Genomic DNA, 19,916 nt, shown 5'->3' on the forward strand with positions numbered 1-19,916 from the left:
AGCTTTACTTATTAAGCTTTTTAAAATGCACAATACTTTTTCCATCTTTGTTGAAATATATTTGACCTATAACATTGAGTAAGCTTAAGGTATACAATATGATGATTTGATATATGTATATATTGAGAAATGATTACTATGATAAGGTTAGTTAACACATCCATTACCTTACATAGTTACCTTTGGGAACATGTGTATGTATATGTGTGTGTAGTGAGAACATTGAAGATCTACTCTTAGCAAATTTCAAGTATACCATACTAATACAGTATTAGTAACTATAGTCACAGTGCTGTATATTAGGTCCCTGGAAGTTACTCATCTTATAAACCCACCACTCCCCAGCCCCTGGCAACCACCAATATACTCTATGTTTCTGGGAATTTGGTTTCTTTACATATAAGCAAGATCATGAAGTATTTGTCTTGCTGATGAGCACTTTTCTTATGAGTGGTTTTGCTTACTCAATCTTTGGTTTTTATTTGTGTTGGCCAACAGGTAGTCCTGATTACTAGCCAGCTGTATAAGGTTGTGGATGTCCTGTTATTGAAATTCTAGCTATCAGGAGGCAGCAGGGATAAGGAAGATGTCAGCCATGGAAACTCCCACACTAAATAAGGTAGTGAAAGCTCTAGATTTGACAGGTATGTGTTTAGATTTTTAGATCTTATTCCTTATTAGCTGTGGATGGGAAAGCCACACTTTTGAGTCTGAATTTTTTTATCTTTAGTGTGAATATAAAAATAATTATCCTGGAACTGGCAAATAAGTGAAATGAAATGTAGAAAAGCACTGACTTCATAACGATGGTTTCATGAGCATCGGAGCTGAAGCGTTGAGTAAGTCAGGCCTCTTCCTGCTACATATCCTCAGGGATCCTTAAGTAATTATGTTCTCCAGCTAATCTAAAGATATAGGAAAACATATTATATAGTAATTGGAACCAGATAGGGGCTTAATATGTTAGTTAAATCTGAATATAAGTAGTGGAATTTTGAAACCAAGTATTATCAGGAGGGAATAATTACTCTTTCTGGTTGGTGATCTAACTTCATCCTCCACACCAACCCAGCAAGCTCTAACAAGCTGTAATTCTGGCCTCTATTACTTTCATGTGTTAAATCTTAATTCAAATGATTAGAATATAATAAACAGAAAACACCTTTGCCTAAAAGAACAAAAATTATATATTTATATAATATATATAAATTTTATTTTATATATTTTATATAAAAAGTTTATATATTATATATTATAAAATATATACATATTTTATAATATATATATATATATATATATATATATATATATATATATATAAATCCACTCTGCAAAGTCTTCAGCATGTCTGCAAAGTCTTCAGCACTTCAAAGAGCAAGTGCAACCAGGAGGTTCTGCCCAGGAAGAGGTTGTGAGTGACCTTCAGAAGCTGGACAGGCTATCATAGGAAAGAGAGCATAAGTTTATTTTTTGGGTACTCAGATGGAAGAAGAAAATTAATATATAAGATATTAATATGAAAACATCCAAAATGTCCATTGATGGATGAATAGATTAAGATGTGAGATACACGCGCAAAAACTCACACAATGAAATTCTACTTGGCTACAAAAAAAAAGAAACCTTGCATAAAATCTTGCCATTTACAACAGCATGGATGAACTTGACGGCGTTATGCTAACACAAGTCAGGCAGAGAAAGACAAACACCATGTGATTTCACGTATATGTGGAATCTAAAAAGCAAATCAAGCGAACAAACAAAACAAAAGAAAGCCAAACTCACAGAAACAGAGAACAGATTGGTGGTTGCCAGAGAGAAGGAGGATTGGAGGGTGGGCGAAATGGGAGAAGGGGATCAAGAGGTACACACTTCTAGTCATAAAATAAATAAGAAATGGAAATGTAATATACAACACTATAATCACTAATACTGTATGGTATATTTCATAACTTAATATGGTGATTAGTAGACTTATTGTAATTATTTTACAGTGTATACAAATACTGAATCATTGGATTTACACCTGAAACTACTATGTCAATTATACTTCAAAAAAGATATTAAAAATAATCTTTAAAAAAGAAAAACTTTTTTAAAAGTTAAAGACCTATCTCTGCATGTATTCCAGGAGATGTTGAGTGACTATAAGCTGTGGTGTAGTAGAAGGGGATTTTGGAATGGTTCAATGACCTCTCTACGCCTTTTCAATTATAATATTCTCAGACTGGATGGTAAATGGGGATGAGTACCTAAAGGAACAGTTTTAGCAGTTAATGCAATAAAAAAAAAGCCCAAAGGTTTATTTTCATTAAAGGATTAGAATTAGTGGTAGGGATATGCACATTTTAAGCCATACTCTGGGAAGGTTTTTCAGTGGATTAACTCAATAAAACAGCAGAAATACCTTGTTCCACATCTTGTGGCTGGCAAAGTTTGTAGAAATTCAATACATACACATTCCTTAGGCATTTTTACTATTTTGGTCATTGAAAATGATGAGAAATGATCTAACCTGTTCAGTACTCAGGAGGAATTTTTTTATTTAAAAAAGTTGTGACCTCTTCTCTTTGAGAGAATGGATAAAGATAAATCTCTGAATTATCTTCAAAGCCCCTGTAAATGTTATACATTAAACTAGAAGTGACCTTAGTTGTTGTAGACTCTGGGTCTGGAGTTCTCTCCTGCCCAGCAAGAGAGCGGATGCTGGATTGAAGTGTGACAGAGGCTAATGTCTAGGAGGAGACAAGAACCCCGAGTAAGGGTCCTTGCTCTGTTTTTATTAGGATCAGAAGGCTTACAACATGATGAGAGTGCACAAAGAGACAATGAAACCATGAACATTAACTCCTGGGCATGGGGGAAAAGGGGTTTTGAAGATATGTGGTGTTAGGGGTTTGGGTCAATACCAAACAAAATTCTGGTGCTGGGTAGAAGGTTGTTTACAGCAGACATGAGGCTCCACCTCTGTTTACCTGAGCTGGCCTAGGGAACAAGAAAGACAGAGCATGTACCTCAGGGTCAACAAGGCACCTTTCTTTTGCTAAATAGACCCGCTTGGGCAACTTGGCCCGGTTTACCTGTTTTTGTCCTTCCTTCCAGTGAAAGCAGCTTTATGCTATTGTATTAAATTGGAGGGGGCTTCCGCCCTGAATACCTAATCTTGTTTACCTAATCTTGGATGTTTTTCATCCTGAGGTATCCTATTCCTATACCTTTGTCTTATACTGGATGCTTTTGCCCTGTTTACCTAATCTTATTTACCTAATCTTGTGTACCCAAACTTGGGTGTGTTAATCCTATGGCTTTCTAATTCTTTATGCCTTGTTTACCCATTGGTGCAAGCTCAGAGAATTCCTAAATTTATTCCCCACACTTAGTGACTGTGGATTCCTGCAAAAGAATTCAAATCCTATATGTCCAGGTTGTAGAATCTGAGTGGTTGTCAATTCCACAATCTCCCTGGCACACCTAACTTCCATTTGTTAGGTGGTCATAGATTTCTCATGCCTGGAGTCAGCACCAGCAAGTGCCAGAGTCATGGGCAGACAGCCCCATGACCACCATACTATTCCCTAAAATGGGCTTGGCTTACCATGGCACTAATTATGTGCTTAAAAAATAGTTATTGAGTGAACAAACTAGGCTCATCAGAAGTTGCTTTGTATATTTTTTGGTGTTCTTTATCAGTCATACCATAGCTCAAAACCAAAAGGCCAATAACTGAGAAGCTCCATTTATTAACTGTCCCCATACTCACAAGGCATGGTTTTATCAGAATATTTTGAGTTTTATACCAAATTCTATTGATAGTTTGATATTTTGCACATGGCTCAAAGTATGGAAATTACCATACATATATATTTCAAAAAGTGTTTGTAGCCCATTCCAGAAACTTCCCTTTCTTTCTAGAAGATATGTAACTTATTTTCTCAAAATCAAACTAATATTGGTTAAATACAAAATATAAAGATTAATGACCTCCTTCTATGTACTATATTTTCTAAAATGTTTGAATAGAACCTAAATATTTTGATACAGATCATGACTTATGGTGCTGCTACCCTGTGTGTGTTACACAGAGCTCTGTAGATACTGCCTATGGTTCCTCCTAAATAGACGTTTTCCCCTGATGCATGTTCTTCATGCAGAGATTAAGAAAGTGGCCTGTAGTCTCATGAATACAGGATCTGAGTCATGACTCTCCACTTACTCAACTTGGATAAGTCTCTTTGCCTTTTATAACCACCCATTTATTCAGCATTAAAGGAAAAATAACATTTTTCCTGTTTGCCTCCTAGCTTTAACAACTTAAATAAAGCTGATGTTTTCTATATGGCAGTGGACTGAAATCAAATTTTGAACTTGAACTGCTAGTCTCCTTCAGGTATGTATCTGATCTCCATAGTACTCTAGAATTTCAAGTTTCCCCCCTTGATTTTTATGTCTGAATTATTAAATTATAAGAAGCTTTTTGTATTTAATAGAGATTAGAGTTATACTAAGTCCTACAGGATCTAGTATACTTACAAAATGTTCTATTAGTTTACATTATTTAAGGTAAAAAATGCTTATGTGCTAGAAGCTGATGAATGCTTTACATGAAATATATTATATTCACAATAGCCCTATGGGATAAGCTATGTAATTTATGTCTATTTTTACAGATAAGGAAAATGCAGCTTGGATAGCTTTGGATTTCAGAAAAAGAAAAAGAAAACAAAAAGAAAGGTACCTGAGATCACAAATCTAGTAAACTGTGTAACTGGAATGAATGCAAGATTTTTTCCTAACCATAATACACGTAACATGAAAAGAATTAGGGAAAAATCCACATAGTGAATTACAAGGGGGCTATAGAGATTTCAAATAGTTGTATAATCTGTTATTTTAAAAACTTTTTATATCAGAAGAGGTTACATTGCAACCCCTTTTGGACATAAGGCTACAATCTATAACAAAGATAGTCTTCTAATTTTGTATATATTAATATATTAAATTAAATATTAACATTAAAAATAATTTAAAATTAAAATAGTTACTATATATTCAAAAAGATAATACTTTTTTTGATTTGGGCAAGGGAAGTTTTAGATTAGTCACAAAAATATTTTTATAATAATTGGACATCTTAGAAGGCAAATATTAAAAGCTGTTTTTAAGATATGTCAAACAGAATTGTTAATGGAAATTGATATTCAAAGTGTATTGGTGACATTTTTGTGTCTTATTATTTGAGATAATTGGTAAACAATGCTGCTCAGCTGTTAGCCCTTGCCATTTAAGTTATGAAACTATCAATGGAGATTCAGGTTGTGTTAAAACTTGGTTATAGTCATTAATTTATGAGTTTATTAATCATTTATTGTGCTGTAACTAGAAGTCAGGTACTGTGGAAGTCACTCTATAGTACTCAGTAGCAAAGACACTGTTCATGCCTTACTAGAGCTTACAGCCTGTTAGACAAAATACAAGTAACAATTGAATTTATAAGTGAAACGACTACTTATGGGTACTATAGAAATACAAAACAGACACCCTAGTATAATATAAGGGATCCATGAGAAAATATACCAGAAAATGTAAAGACCTAAGAAGTGATATAATATTAGTCAAATGAAGAGAAGGAGTAATGTTCCAGGCAGAGGGAACAGTGTGAAATTTCAGGTATCAGGGGTTCATGGCATATTTTATGAAATGAAAAAGGAGTTTACTTTGGTTGGAATGTAATGATCAAGGGGTTTATAACTGATGTATTAGTGGACCAAGTAATATGAACCATTGAAGCCAATTAAAAGAATTTGGTGTTTAAGCAGAGACCAATGGGAAGGTGTTGCATGGTTTTAAGCACGGCGGTAACATAATCAAGGTTCCATTTTTGATGATCACTCTCTTTGAGGGGGAACAAATATGGAGGTGGTAATATATTAATCCTCATAAGAGATGAGTATTGCCTTCAGGAGGGTAGAGACAGTAAAGATATAGATATTCCAAAGGTATTTATGAGAGAAAATCTTCAGAATATAGCTTTCCACCTTCTGTTAGTGACAGAAAAGTTTATATTGAAATAAACCTCCTGCCAGTAACAATTATATAAACTCTGGACATAATATAAAAAACAATGTTTGGAAAGCATTGGTGAATGACCAAAAGCAGGCAGAAACTTAAGGAAATTAGGCTCTTGCAAGAAAGATTAAATCTGCATTTATAGAATTTTTCCCTTTTAAACACTCTTCATCTGCAGGATGTGGGGGTGGCGGCATCCTCAGTAAGGAAATCACAGTCTTTGAGATATCAGAGGAAGGAGTTTGGGGATGCCAGAGTGGGGAAGTCCGATAATGGAGGGAATGTCTGAGGTGGAAGCCTCAAAATATGTGTATAAAGTGTTCCCAAATTCTTGGGTAACCACTAAAATATGCCTGTGCAAAGCAAGATTTCAAGGATCCCAGGGAAAAACAATACCTGGAAAGTTGAAGAGGCGAGTAGAGATTTCAGCAGCTCCCTATTGCTGTGGAGACTGAGTTAGGAATTAGAGTTCCATCAACTCTGAGGAGCTTGATAAATATAAATTTTCTATTCAAGTACCAGAAGGTGAATCCTTCTGGTACTGGAACCCTTCTGGCCATGTTAACAGGGCTCAGTTTTGCTCTGGCACTGAGGATAAAAGTGAAATGAATATATGAATAAGTTAAAAAAAAAAAGCTTCATAAGACCAGTGTGATCCTCCACTATATTAACTATTTGAGCCCAAAATACAACATTCTTCAGAGGAAGGTAACAGAATGCAGAGTCCCTATGATATAAATCATTTACAAAGACAGCATGCAAAAAAAAAATTACTAAATATGCAAAAAAATCCATTTTCTGTTACTACAGTTGATAATCAACAGGGATTTGATCTGCATGGGTCCATTTAAATGTGGATTTTTTTTTATAGTAAAGTGCTATAAATGTATTTTCTCTTCCTTACAGTATTCTTAATAACATTTTCTTTTCTATCATTTACTTTATTGGAAGAATACAACTATAATACATATAACATACAACATATGCCTTATGTTATCAGTAAAGCTTCTGGTCAACAGTGGGCTACTAAATAGTTAAGTTTTGGGGAAACCAAAGTTATATATAGGTTTCTGACTATATGGGAGGTTGGCACCCCAACCCTCATGATGTTCAAGGGCCAACTGTATACCTATGTCTGTATATCTTTATTGAGGTTTATTATGAGGTATTGGTTCATGTGATATGGAGGCTGAGAAGTCCCACAGTCTGCCATCTGTAAGCTGGAGACCCAGCATTGCTGGTGGTGTAACTCAGCTTCAGTCCAGAAGTCTGGGAACCAGGAGAATCTATCATAGAAGTCCAATTCCAGAATCAGAGAAAATGAAATTAGATGCCCCAGCTCAAGGGATAAGTCAGAAAAAAGGGGCAAATTCCTCCTTCTGTCTTTTGTTTTATTCAGGCCCTTAGTGACTTGGATGTCACCTACCTACATTGGGCAAGGCAATCTACTGCACTGAGTCCACCAATTTAAATGCTAATCTCACCCAAAAACACCTTCACAGACACATGCAGAAATAATGTTTAATTTGAGTGCTCTGTGGCATGTCAAAATGACACATAAATTACCCACTCTACGAGAAAATGTTACCCACACTCAGAAGTAAAATCAATCAATAAAAACAGACCTACAGACAGTCGAGGAATTGAAATAAACTGATTGGGATTTAAAAATAGCTAGGATTAGGGGTACCTGGGTGGCTTAGTCGAGCATCTGACTCTTGATATCAGCTCAGGTCTTAATCCTAAGGTAGAGTTCAGGCCCTGCACTGGTTTCTGCACTAGGCATAAAAATAACTAGGATTAAACATGTTAGAGAATTTATAGGAATATGATAAAAATATTGACTGAAAAGTTTGATAATTTTTGGAAAGATAAGAAAATTGTTAAAAAATCAAATAGTAATCCAAGAACTTCAAAATTTAAAAACTTGAATTAAAATTCATTGCATGATATTAAGAGCAGAAGCAGATTGGCTATAATTGAAGAAAGGACTAATGAATTTGAAAGTCAATAGAAATATTCCAAACTGAACAACTGAGAAAACTAAAATTAGCAAAGGCTCAATGCTCTGGGGAATAGTATTAAGCAACCTAATATGTATGTTATTGAAGTTCTAGAATGAGAGAAGAGAGAAAATGGAACAGAAAAATGGTCAAAGAAATATTGAGAAGATTTTTCCAAATTTGATAAAAAACCAACACACCAATCTAGGAAACTCAGTGCACAGCAAGTTAGATTAATACAAAGATAACTACATTTAAGTCTGTTACAGTCAACCACTAATACCAAAGATACAGAGAGAGTCTGTTAAGCAGCTTAAGGAAAGAAAGATACATTGCATATAGGGAAATGTCAACATTAATGATAGCTGATTTTTCACCTGAACCAATGGGAACTAAAAGATAATGTAACAATGTCTTTAGAGTGTGAAAAGGAAAAAATATCAGCTTAGAATTCTACATCCAGAAAAGATAATCTATAACAATGTAGACATAATAAAGGAATTTTGAGGTTAAAGTGAAATTATACCAGATGAAAATTCACACCTATAGGAAAGAAGTAAGGAAGAGCACTGAAACTGCTAACTGTGTAAGTAAATATAGGTGTTTTCTTTTCCTTCTTAAAATCCTTTAAGAATTAATATTGGGGCACCTGGGTGGCTCAGTTGGTTAAGCATCTGACTTTGGCTTAGGTCATCATCTCACTGTTCTTGAGTTCGAGCTCTGCATCGGGCTCTGTGCTCTCAGCGCAGAGCCCATTATGGATCTTCCATTTCTCTCTCTCTGCCCTTACCCTGATCGTCCTCTCTCGCTCTCAAAAAAAATTAAAAGAACATTAAAAAAAGAATTAATAGACAAATGTGCGAGTAAAATATGTGAAAGTATTAGCACAAAGGACAATAGTATATAATATGGTATTATACAATTGTAATATAATTTTGTTACAGGAAAAGAGGTAGGATATTAATTCTACATGGCCCATGACAAATTAAGGATGTGTAAAATAATCCTCAGAGAAAACACTAAGTGATATAAATTTATTAGCTAAAAAGCCAATAACGGAGATAGAAAGGAAAAATAATAATACAGGTTTAATCCAAAACAGGGAGGGGAAACAAAGCACACAGGAGAGAACAGAAAACAAGTGAATAGACTTAAACCCAATCATATCAACAAATACACGAAATTTGAATGGACTAAATATTCCAATTAAAAGACAAATTTTGAGGCTGGATAAATAAAGTAAGAACCAACTAACTGTATGACATTTATAAGACACATTCTTTAAATATAAAGACAAAGTTGAAAGTAAAGGAATGGTAAAAGATATATCATGTAAATACTAAGCATAAGCTTGTATGTCTTCATTAATATTAGGCAAAGTGAGAGTCAAAACATGGTGTATTATTGGAGATAATTAGGGTCATGTCATAATTAAAAGATATCTCCTTAAGAAAATATGAGTCCCAGATGTGTATGCCCCTAAAATCAGAGCTTCAAAATATATGAAATAAAAATTGACAGAAGTAGGGAAGAATAAACAAATCAGCACTTGCACTTGAAGAGTTTCACATCTGTTTTAACTCTTTTCCTATATTCAAAATATAGGAAATTTGAATGAAATAACCAAATTGATCTAATGAATGTTTGTAGAAGATGGGACCCAGCAACTGCAATATAAGCATTATTTTTAAGTGCACAGAAAATATTCACCAAGACAGACTATAGTCTGAGGCACAGACAAGTAACAATAAATTTCAGAGGAGTAAAATGATATAAAATGTTCTGGCAGAATGGGACAGCTGTCAGATATGTCTGACGTTCTGTTCTGAGAAGCAGTGGGCCAGGGACCGCTTACACCTAGGATGACTAAGGACCTTCCAGAGGTGGGTGTCCAAGTCAAACTTAAGGCAGCCCCACTGAGCAACCAAGACTGTCAGCTGTACCCAACCCAGTCTCAGAAGCAGCAAGGACCTCTGGTGGTTTCCAGCCAGAACTGAGCAGGCATTCTTAGCTGAGACACTAAGAGATGGTTAAAGCAGTATTGGGACATCCAGGTAGCTGATCTCCAAGAGAAAAACTGGGTTAGAACTGATGCAGTCATGGTCAGGAATAAAGAAATAAAGAATGGGGTGTTTGGAGGTCACTTAATTATTTGGAATGTGTTAAGAGAAATAGTTTTCCTTAAAAATTTCACCTGATAAACACATTGCAGAAAATTTTGAAAAAGTAAAAGCACAGTACCTTGATGTTCTTACCTTGACACTTTGTCTGTGTTACTTTGCCATCATTATTATGCGTGATTTGGGGGTAGTTTTATTCACAGTTAATTTATGTTGAGTTTCAAATTAATATTATATGAACATACTTCATTATACATGACTGCTAAATACCCTGTTAATGAATGTTTTGTAGTTCCCTTTTGTGAGAAGACTTCTTTTTTTGTTGTTTTGTTTTTTTTCTGGTAGTTTGGTAAAGCTTCAGTAAATTGCTGTGTATAACAGATAGGATATTTTTCTTATATATGCATGTGTGCAATAAATTGAATCAAGGAATATAAACTTAATTTTATAAATTCCCTGTTGCTTTGAGAAAATGGAATGCTCATTACAATACACTTTTACCTACACTGGCTGTTTTAATTATGTATCATTTGTGCCTACTGAGTTATAAATACACATCATATTCATTATCAAATAAGATGTGAAATACTTTCCCATGCCTATTTACTAATTATTCCTTTTTTGTTTTGTCTTTTTCTCCCTTTTTTGTTTTCAACAATGGATTTGAATCAGCTGACAATATAATAAAAATATTATCCATGAAAAAGAATATATTTTCTGATTTCAATGTGCTTAATTTAAAGTTAATAATAATAACATATGTTGAAATACTCAACCATTTCGATATATATCAATTCATTTCTCAATAATGCATGAGTTAAAAAAGAAAGCAATGATTAGAATTTTATATCTTTAAAATGTTTATATAAGAATAGTGTGGAGGTTCCTCAAAAGATTAAAAATAGACCTATCCTATGACCCAGCAATAGCACTGCTAGGAATTTACCCAAGGGATACCAGAGTGCTGATACATAGGGGCACTTGTACCCCAATGTTTGTAGCAGCACTCTCCACAATAGCCAAATTATGGAAAGAGCCTAAATGTCCATCAACTGATGAATGGATATTTATATAAACAATGGAATACTACGTGGCAATGAGAAAGAATGAAATATGGCCCTTTGTAGCAATGTGGATGGAACTGGAGAGTGTTATGTTAAGTGAAATAAGTCATACAGAGAAAGACAGACACCATATGTTTTCACTCTTATGTGGGTCCTGAGAAACTTAACAGAAGTCTATGAGGGAGGGGAAGAAAAAAAAAAGAGGTTAGGGAGGGAGAGAGCCAAAGCATAAGAGACTCTTAAAAACTGAGAACAAACTGAGGGTTGATGGGGGGTGGGAGGGAGAGGAGGGTGGGTGATGGGTATTGAGGAGGGCACCTGTTGGGATGAGCACTGGGCGTTGTATGGAAACAAATGTGACAATAAATTTCATATTAAAGTAAAATAAAATAAAATGTTTATATAAGAATAAAAGAAATGTGTAGTATCAGTGATCTAAGCTAGAGGTTGGCAAATTTTAGCCTGAGAGTCAAATGTAGACCATGCTTATTTTTGTAAATAAAGTTTAATTGGAACACAACTATACCCACTCATTGACATAACATCTAAAACCAATGTAAGAAGAAACAAAAATTGAGACAACCTATATTTAATAAAGTATAATTAAAATATTCCCTCCAAGAAAGCTCTGGGCCCAAGTGACTTTACTGGTGAGTGCTATCAAACATTTAAAGAAGAAATAATATTAGTAGCACACAGACTTAGGAAGATCAGAGCATTTCTCAACTCATGTTATAAAACCAGAAAAACCCCAATATAAAAACTGCCAAGGATATTATAAGAGAAGAAAATCGCCGACTAATAGCATTCATGAACGCAGATGTTAAAATCATTCATATAATATTAATGAATCAAACCCAGTGATGAGTGGAAAAAGCCCTCGTAAAGGCCTGAGAAAAAAGGGAAAACATTTTAGATTTCTTTCTAAAGCAGCATGGCTGTATATAAACTTTGTTTAAACCAAAAGCCTGATTTATGTCCCACCAACATACATTGTACACCTGTTTCGTAAATAAGCAGCCTAAAGGAAAACCATCTTGTCTTTAAGATATTGATCCATGTTCCTGCTCCTTGCATTTCTTGAAGTTAAATACTTATTATTCTTACCTATATGTTAATCTATAATCTTTTGAACTTCTACAAGATGTAAGAAAGTATATAGCCCTGTAAAAACTGTTAGTTCTCTGAGCACTTTCTTCCCTATGAACAGCATGTTTCCTGGGTAGCTGTCCTAACTTAGGCTCAGATAAAGCTCTCTTACTTTAGGATTCTAAAGGTTTATGCATTTTGTGTTGATATCAGCAATATTTTAAAAAGATAATGCATTACAACAAATTGGCATTTATTTTTTTAAGCTTGGAAGTTGGTTCAACATTAAAAAATGAAACAATGTAATTCACTACATAACCAAATCAAAGGGAAAATTCATATTATTATTTCAGTGAACACAGAGAAGTCATGTGACAGAAGTCAGCTAATGATTCATTAAAAAAAAAATTCTCACCAATCTAGAAATAAACGGGATTTTCACAATCTGATAAAGGTAATTTGCGGGAAGTGCACAGATGACATCATACTTAGTTGTGAAATAATAAATGCTTTCTTCCTAAAAAAGGGACAGTGGAAACATGCCCATTTTTATTCCTTCTAATCACCATTACAGTGGATACCCTAGTCAGTTTAACAGGGTAAGAAAATGAATTACAAACATATAAATTGAATAGAAACAAGTGAAATTATTTTTATTTCCAGAAAATATTATTTTTTAGGTAGAAATGATATGGAATCCCCAAGTACCTATGGAAACTAATGAATGTATTTAGTGAGATCTTATCATACAAGTACAATGTATAAAAATCAACTGCATTTCTATATACTAAAAATGGAAAGTGAAATTTAAAAACATAAAATACTTAGAAAAAAATTTAACAAATTTTGCAAGACCTCTATATTGAAAGCCACAATATACTTAAGAGATAAACTTAAAAAGGGGTCCTAGGTAGTTCAGTCAGGTAAGCATCTGACTCTTGATTTCTGCTCCGGTCATGATCTCACGGTTCATGAGTTCAAGCCCTGCATTGGGCTCTGTGCTGACAGTGCAGAGTCCGTTTGGGATTCTTTCTCTCTCCCTCCCTTTCTTCCCCTCTCATGTTCTCTCTCACTCTCTCTCTCAAAATAAATAAATAAACTTAAAAAAAGATACAAACTAAAAAAGACCTAAGTAAATATATATCATGTTCATGAATTGAAACACTCAATATTGTTAAGATATCAAGTCTTTACTAATTGATCTAGAAGTTAAGTACCATCCCATTAAAACTTGAGGAGAGTAGAAATTGGCAAACTGATTCTAAAATTTATACAGAAATGCAAAAGATATAAAGTTATAGTAACCAAGACCATGTGGTATTGATGCAAAAGCAGAAAAACACTTAAATGGAATAGATTATAATCCAAAGATAGATGCAGATAAAGTCAATTGATTTTCAGTAAAGATTCCAAGGCAACTCAATTAGAAAATGATAGTCTTTTAAACAAATGATGCTAGTGTAACATAAACTAGGTATCTGTGTGGAAAAAAATTTTTCTTACCCTATCTTCAGACTGTACATAAAAATTAATAGCTATGGAACTAAAGAATGTAAAAGCTAAATCATTAAAAAAAATCTTTAAGAAAACATAGGAACATATATTCATTACTTTGGAGTAGGTGAAGAGTTTTTTAATAGGACACAAGAGGTACTAATCTTCCAAAAAATGACAAATTGACCTACATCAAAATAAAAAAAATGTATTTTTAAGAAACTCCATTAAGAAATGAACAAGATATACAATGGGAAAAGTATTCAAAATACATTTATTTGACCCATAATTTATTAAAAACTCTTACAATTCAATCATAAATGACAGAAGATTTGACTATAGTTTTTGGAAATGAAGATACATAAATGTCCAGTAAGCATAGAAAAACTGTATTAGTCATCAGGCAAACACAAATTAAAACCATGAGATGCTGCTTTATGCTTGTTAGAATAGGTAATGTTAAAAAGACAATTTTGAACTATTTCATATATTTGAGTAGCTATACACTAAACTATTTAATAGATTAGGCTGAGATATAGGTGTAGGAGTCAGTGGTTATTTATAAATGCTTTCTAAAGTCAAAAAAATAATCACAATGTCCATGCAGCAATTTTTGAGAAAAAGAAGGGGATCGAGGTCAAACTTTTGAAGGTTAACCTTTGAAGGGAGAGCAACTCATGAAATTGTTTAAAACACACACACACACACACACACACACACACACACACACACACATACACACACACATGATGATTGTAAATGTTGGCCAGAGGTAGAGGAACTGGAATTCTGATACATTGCTGATCAGAGTATAAAATGGTATAGCCACATTGGAAACTACTTATCAGTTACTTATACACTTACCCTATGATTTTGCTCTCCTTCTTGGTATTTACCAAAGAGAAAGAAAATGTATGTTCATGATAGAATTTGTGTAAGAACATTCATAGCAGCTTTATTTGTAATAGTAATTGGAAACAACCCAATGTTCTTCAGTAGGAGAATGAATAAAGAACCTGCTACATTCAGACAATGTAATACGCAGCTGAAGCAATAACATGGATGAATGACAAAAGCATTATATTGAGTAAAGGTTTCAGATACAAAAGAATATCTAGTATATGATTCAATTTATATACAGTTCCAGAATAGGCAAATATAGATGATAGCTAGCTAGCTAGATAGATAGATAGAAAGAAAACAAATTTTAAAGTAGTAGCCTAGCATGAGAGTGGGAGACTAGATTGACTGGAAAAGAGCAGGAAGGAGTTTCTAAGGGTGATAGAAATGTTCTTTGTCTTGATAGGGGTGGTGGCTACAAGGTACATACATTTATGTATGTACATATAAATATATGTGTCTGGGAATAAAACTCATCAAACCCACATACTTAAAATCTATGCATTTAAAAGTGATACTAGACTATGATGATAGATTGGATATGGGTTATGGGTATAACGTTGAAAGTGAGGTCACGTATGAATTCTCTATTTCAGTCTTGAACTAATGCTGCTGTAGTACATTTAGATAGGAAGCAACCAGTGGAAAAAGGAGAAAGTTGGTAGGGAAAGTTTTGATGAACATTGGAAACCATTCCCTATGAATTCATGGTATGATATGTGTTAAAAAAAAAAAAAAGACCTCAAGACTGTAAAAATGTTTCTCTTAATTTAATAGAAGTGTGATGTCCCCTCCCCCCCCAAATATTTAAAGCAAGCAAGAAAACAAACAAACAAACAAACAAACAAACAAACAAGACCATTGTGAATTATAAAATCTAAGCAGAACTGATTTTGGACAAATTATTCTGTGTAGAATTTTTCTGTTCAAATCAGTACAAAGTGAATTGGTTGAGCTGCTTTCTCTGCTTCACTTTTTTTTCACTGGCCTGGGATGGGGAGATTGGGATAGTAGGGTTTAAACAAACAAACAAACAAACAAGCAAGCAAACAAAGTATAGTTTTTTGCTTGTATTCTGGTGATATTTCCATTAACTATAACTTCTTCTTTGATAACAAAAAGGTATAGTTTAAAGCTCTTTTATGCAGTACTTTGAAAATGTAGAATATTTTATTGATAGCAAGTCTATTATTCAGATTCTCAAACATAGTTGTTGTTCATGAATACCTTAACATGACTTAACATCTTCTTGAAACAGATTGGATACTGAACAGTCACAGATTAGGGAATTTATTTTTTAAGCTAAGTCACTAAATTGGATCTGTTAAAGCTATCCAGAGTAATAAGGTGCTGTTAATATTTCCTAGAATAAATAAATAATTTCAGCATACTTAGCTTAATGTTAATGTCTTTATAAAAACATTCTCAGAGTAACTTAATGTTTAACATTGTATGATTTTATTTATGCAATACTTATCCATTGTATGCTTCCATCTGTTAATATTGTATTTATGTAATCCTCATATTTTTCACAATATTTATTACTGCAATCCCTGATTTGCAAATTCTTTTTTTTTCAATTTTTTTTTCAACGTTTATTTATTTTTGGGACAGAGAGAGACAGAGCATGAACGGGGGAGGGGCAGAGAGAGAGGGAGACACAGAATCGGAAACAGGCTCCAGGCTCTGAGCCATCAGCCCAGAGCCCGACGCGGGGCTCGGGCTCGAACTCACGGACCGCGAGATCGTGACCTGGCTGAAGTCGGACGCTTAACCGACTGCGCCACCCAGGCGTCCCGTTGATTTGCAAATTCTTGACTTGGTTTTCGTTTGATGCTTAGAGTTTTGCCATTTTCCCTGAATTCTGCTTCTCCTCACCGTGCCCTTGAACACAGTAGCTATGTTGTGCTTATCTCTCCTCTTTAGTCTCTGACCATCTCCTTTCTCCTCCTCCTTAATGAGAAGTTGAATGTGTGTTATGTTCCATAATGTTTTCTAAATAAACAGCATGAATTACCTCATGTAATTTTTTCAGTGACCTTGTGAACTCTTGGAATTTGGGGACACAATGTTCCTAAGTGCTGAATATTGCTTTTATCAGACATCTGGATGTGTGAATCTCTAGGTCATGTCCAACATCAAGAGGTCAGTCAGTTACCTAGAATTACATTCATTCAATTCACTAATTTAGGGGAAAAGGATGAAATATAACAGGAAAGTAGAGTAGGTGATTATTGGGTTGCTCTTCCATAGGTAAGAAGCAGTTTCCAGAGCCATAATGATACTAAATTCTGCAAAAGGTATGATTCTGGGAATTTTTATCAGGTTTAAAGCCTAGGATACTAATCAAATTTGTTTGAAACCACCTAACACATAATAATCATTCATTCATTCACTCATTTATACATTCAAATTTCTTTCTGTGTGCATATACTCACACACATCAACACACACCTACATACAAATATGTAAAGCATATTAAGTGTCAGTTCTCCTGTTTTCTCAGAATTTCAGCTGAAGCTCCAAAGCTGAGAAAATAAGAAGTCCTCCCATAATCACATGTGAAAGGGGGAAAATTAACATTTTCTGAGTACAGTAAAACCTTGGATTTTGAGTAACTTGTTCTTCAAGTATTCTGCAAGACTAGAAAACATTTCTAATAAATTTTGACTTGATAAACGAGCGATGTCTTGCAATACTAGTAGCACGTGACAGCTAACCTCACATGGTCACAACTGAGCCAATGGTTCTTGAAATTCGCTTTGATATACAAGTGCTTTGGATTATAAAGATGTTTCTGGAACGAGTTATGCACACCAACCAAAGTTTTACAACATATTTTGTATGGCCAGCTATCTTAATTATGTTATTTCATGTACTTCCTTCAGAAGTTCTGAAAGATAAGTATTGTTATCTATGTTTTACACCTGAGAAAACAAATTTCAGGTTAAGTGACTTGCCAAAGGCTCAAAACTACATTGAGAGCCAGATCTGATGAAATCCAAAATCTGTGCTCTATTTTTTACAGGATGCTGCCTCCTCAAAGCCGCCATATGTCTTCCTAGGGACCTACCCTTTTAGGTGATGACATCTACCTCTCTATGTAGCTGTGTCTTACTGGAAGCATGCACTTCATGATATCTGCCACTAAATAATTTTGATTCTAAGCGGAAGTGCATCAGAAGGAGTCTAGCTGAATGGGCCTGGGGGTAATAATGAGATGATATGTCAAAGATAGGTACACACTTTAAGTCATTAGTCACAATCACCACACTCACAAATGCAATGACAGTGTATCTTTATTCTCATTTTCCAGAGCTATTCTTTATCAATGCAATCAATGATCTAGTTGATTCAATGATACTAGCTTCATTCTCATTTTTGTGACTTTCTAGATTATGCAATGATAGGATATTTGAAAAGAAATATAATTTTGTAAAGACGGGACTTATTAAATGATTGTATTATTCTCTATGACTTACTTAAAGAGTGCAATGCTATTTGTAAGTAAAAAGAAATTCAAGAGAAGAGTATTTCATATATTTCAAAGAACTGGTATTAGCATTGAGAAAGCAAATAGCCTAAAGTGATATCCGAGGCACCGCCACTTCTTTTTCTCTGAAAAATAAGATAGGAGTATATTTTAATACGGGAGTGCTGATGCATAGGGGCACTTGTACCCCAATATTTACAGCAGCACTTTCAACAATAGCCATATTATGGAAAGAGCCTAAATGTCCATCAACTGATGAATGGATAAAGAAGATGTGGTTTATATATACAACAGAATACTACTTGGCAATGAGAAAGAATGAAATCTGGCAGTTTGTAGCAACGTGGATGGAACTGAAGAGTATTATGCTAAGTGAAATAAGTCAGTCAGAGGAAGAGAGATACCATATGTTTTTACTCATATGTGGATCTTGAGAAACTTTAACAGAAGACCATGGGGGAGGGGAAGGGGAAAAAAGTTACACAGAGGGATGGAGGCAAACCATAAGAGACTCTTAAATACTGAGAACAAACTAAGGATTGATGGGGAGTGGGGAGAGGGGAAAATGGGTGATGGGCATTGAGGAGCGCACCTGTTGGGATGAGCACTGGGTGTTGTATGGAAACCAATTTGACAATAAATTATATAAAAAAGGAGTATATTTTAATACCAATAGACTGTTTTATGTAATATTTTCTAGATATTTTCCAAAATGCTTAACAAAAAGTTAGAAAACTTAACCTCTGGCACTGTAGTCACCTAGAGTAAAGGTCACACTATACTGAAATCCTTTAGTATTTCTGATTAAATAACTTGAATTGAGTTGCATTGTACAAAATGTCACATTATAAAAGTGACTTTTCTAAAGAGGTGCTAAACTATTCAATTCTGGTTGGATTTTTGTAGATTTTTTTCCAACTGAAGAATGCTGAGTATTCATTTTCATAGAAGGAGGAATCAGAAAAGACTCTTAGCAGGGAGGAGATTTCAAAAAAACCTTTGCCTTTTACTTTTCCCTTGAGGCCAGATTGTTTGTTTTTTAGTGTCTGCTCTTTACTTCTTGGTGCCATTCCAGCTTGCCCTTCTATCAAACACCCATGAGCCTTGGCCAACCAAGCCCATTAGGACAGGTAATTAATTAAGGTTATATTTGATAGAAAAGTCATGGAATTTTTAATTTCCATGTGATTGTGCAATTTTTTTTTAACCCTTGGAGACTTTATTTCATTCCAAGCTAACACAGATGTATTGGCAAAGTTACTTCTACCTTGCAAAGCAAAGTGATAATTTAGGAGAACTGATTCTATATTGTGTTTGTAGAATGTCTTTTACACATTTACTACCTATGTTTTCAGAATTAATACCAAACATATGGCATAGGCATACATGATTATTTTTACTTTAAAAAACATGGCTAAAGTCCCCCAAATTATTAGCTTTGTAGGACTGTCTAAACACTAACTTCTCCCCTTTTGATAAGACCTCTTCATTAGTTCCCCTGACAGTTTTTTGTTTCTCTTTTAATTTAGGGTATGTCATGGAATTTAATGCATGCCTCTTGGCAAATACTTACCAAAAACTCTGAACGATTAGGACACCATCTTATGGTTCCTTTTGGTAATCAGTATTGGCCTAGTGAGAAAAGGACATTCACAAGAAGTTCTTATTAAATAAAAATTAAATTGTA

General features: G+C 34.2%; 1 long non-coding RNA gene and 1 pseudogene across 1 annotated transcript; one reads left to right on the top strand and one right to left on the bottom strand.

Moving 5' to 3' along the window:
* The first annotated feature begins 586 nt into the window (after positions 1-586).
* LOC123596447 lies at positions 587-10,103 on the top strand (annotated as a pseudogene).
* A 7,916-nt stretch (positions 10,104-18,019) lies between these two features.
* Positions 18,020-19,863, bottom strand: LOC123583399. The gene is made up of 2 exons (XR_006704845.1): positions 19,803-19,863; positions 18,020-18,354 (listed from the first exon to the last, which is right to left on the bottom strand). It is a non-coding gene; the product is annotated as an uncharacterized LOC123583399 (long non-coding RNA).
* Between the last annotated feature and the right edge of the window lie 53 nt (positions 19,864-19,916).

Source organism: Leopardus geoffroyi, chromosome B1, assembly GCF_018350155.1.
Source record: "Leopardus geoffroyi isolate Oge1 chromosome B1, O.geoffroyi_Oge1_pat1.0, whole genome shotgun sequence".
Classification (NCBI taxonomy): Eukaryota; Metazoa; Chordata; class Mammalia; order Carnivora; family Felidae; genus Leopardus; species Leopardus geoffroyi.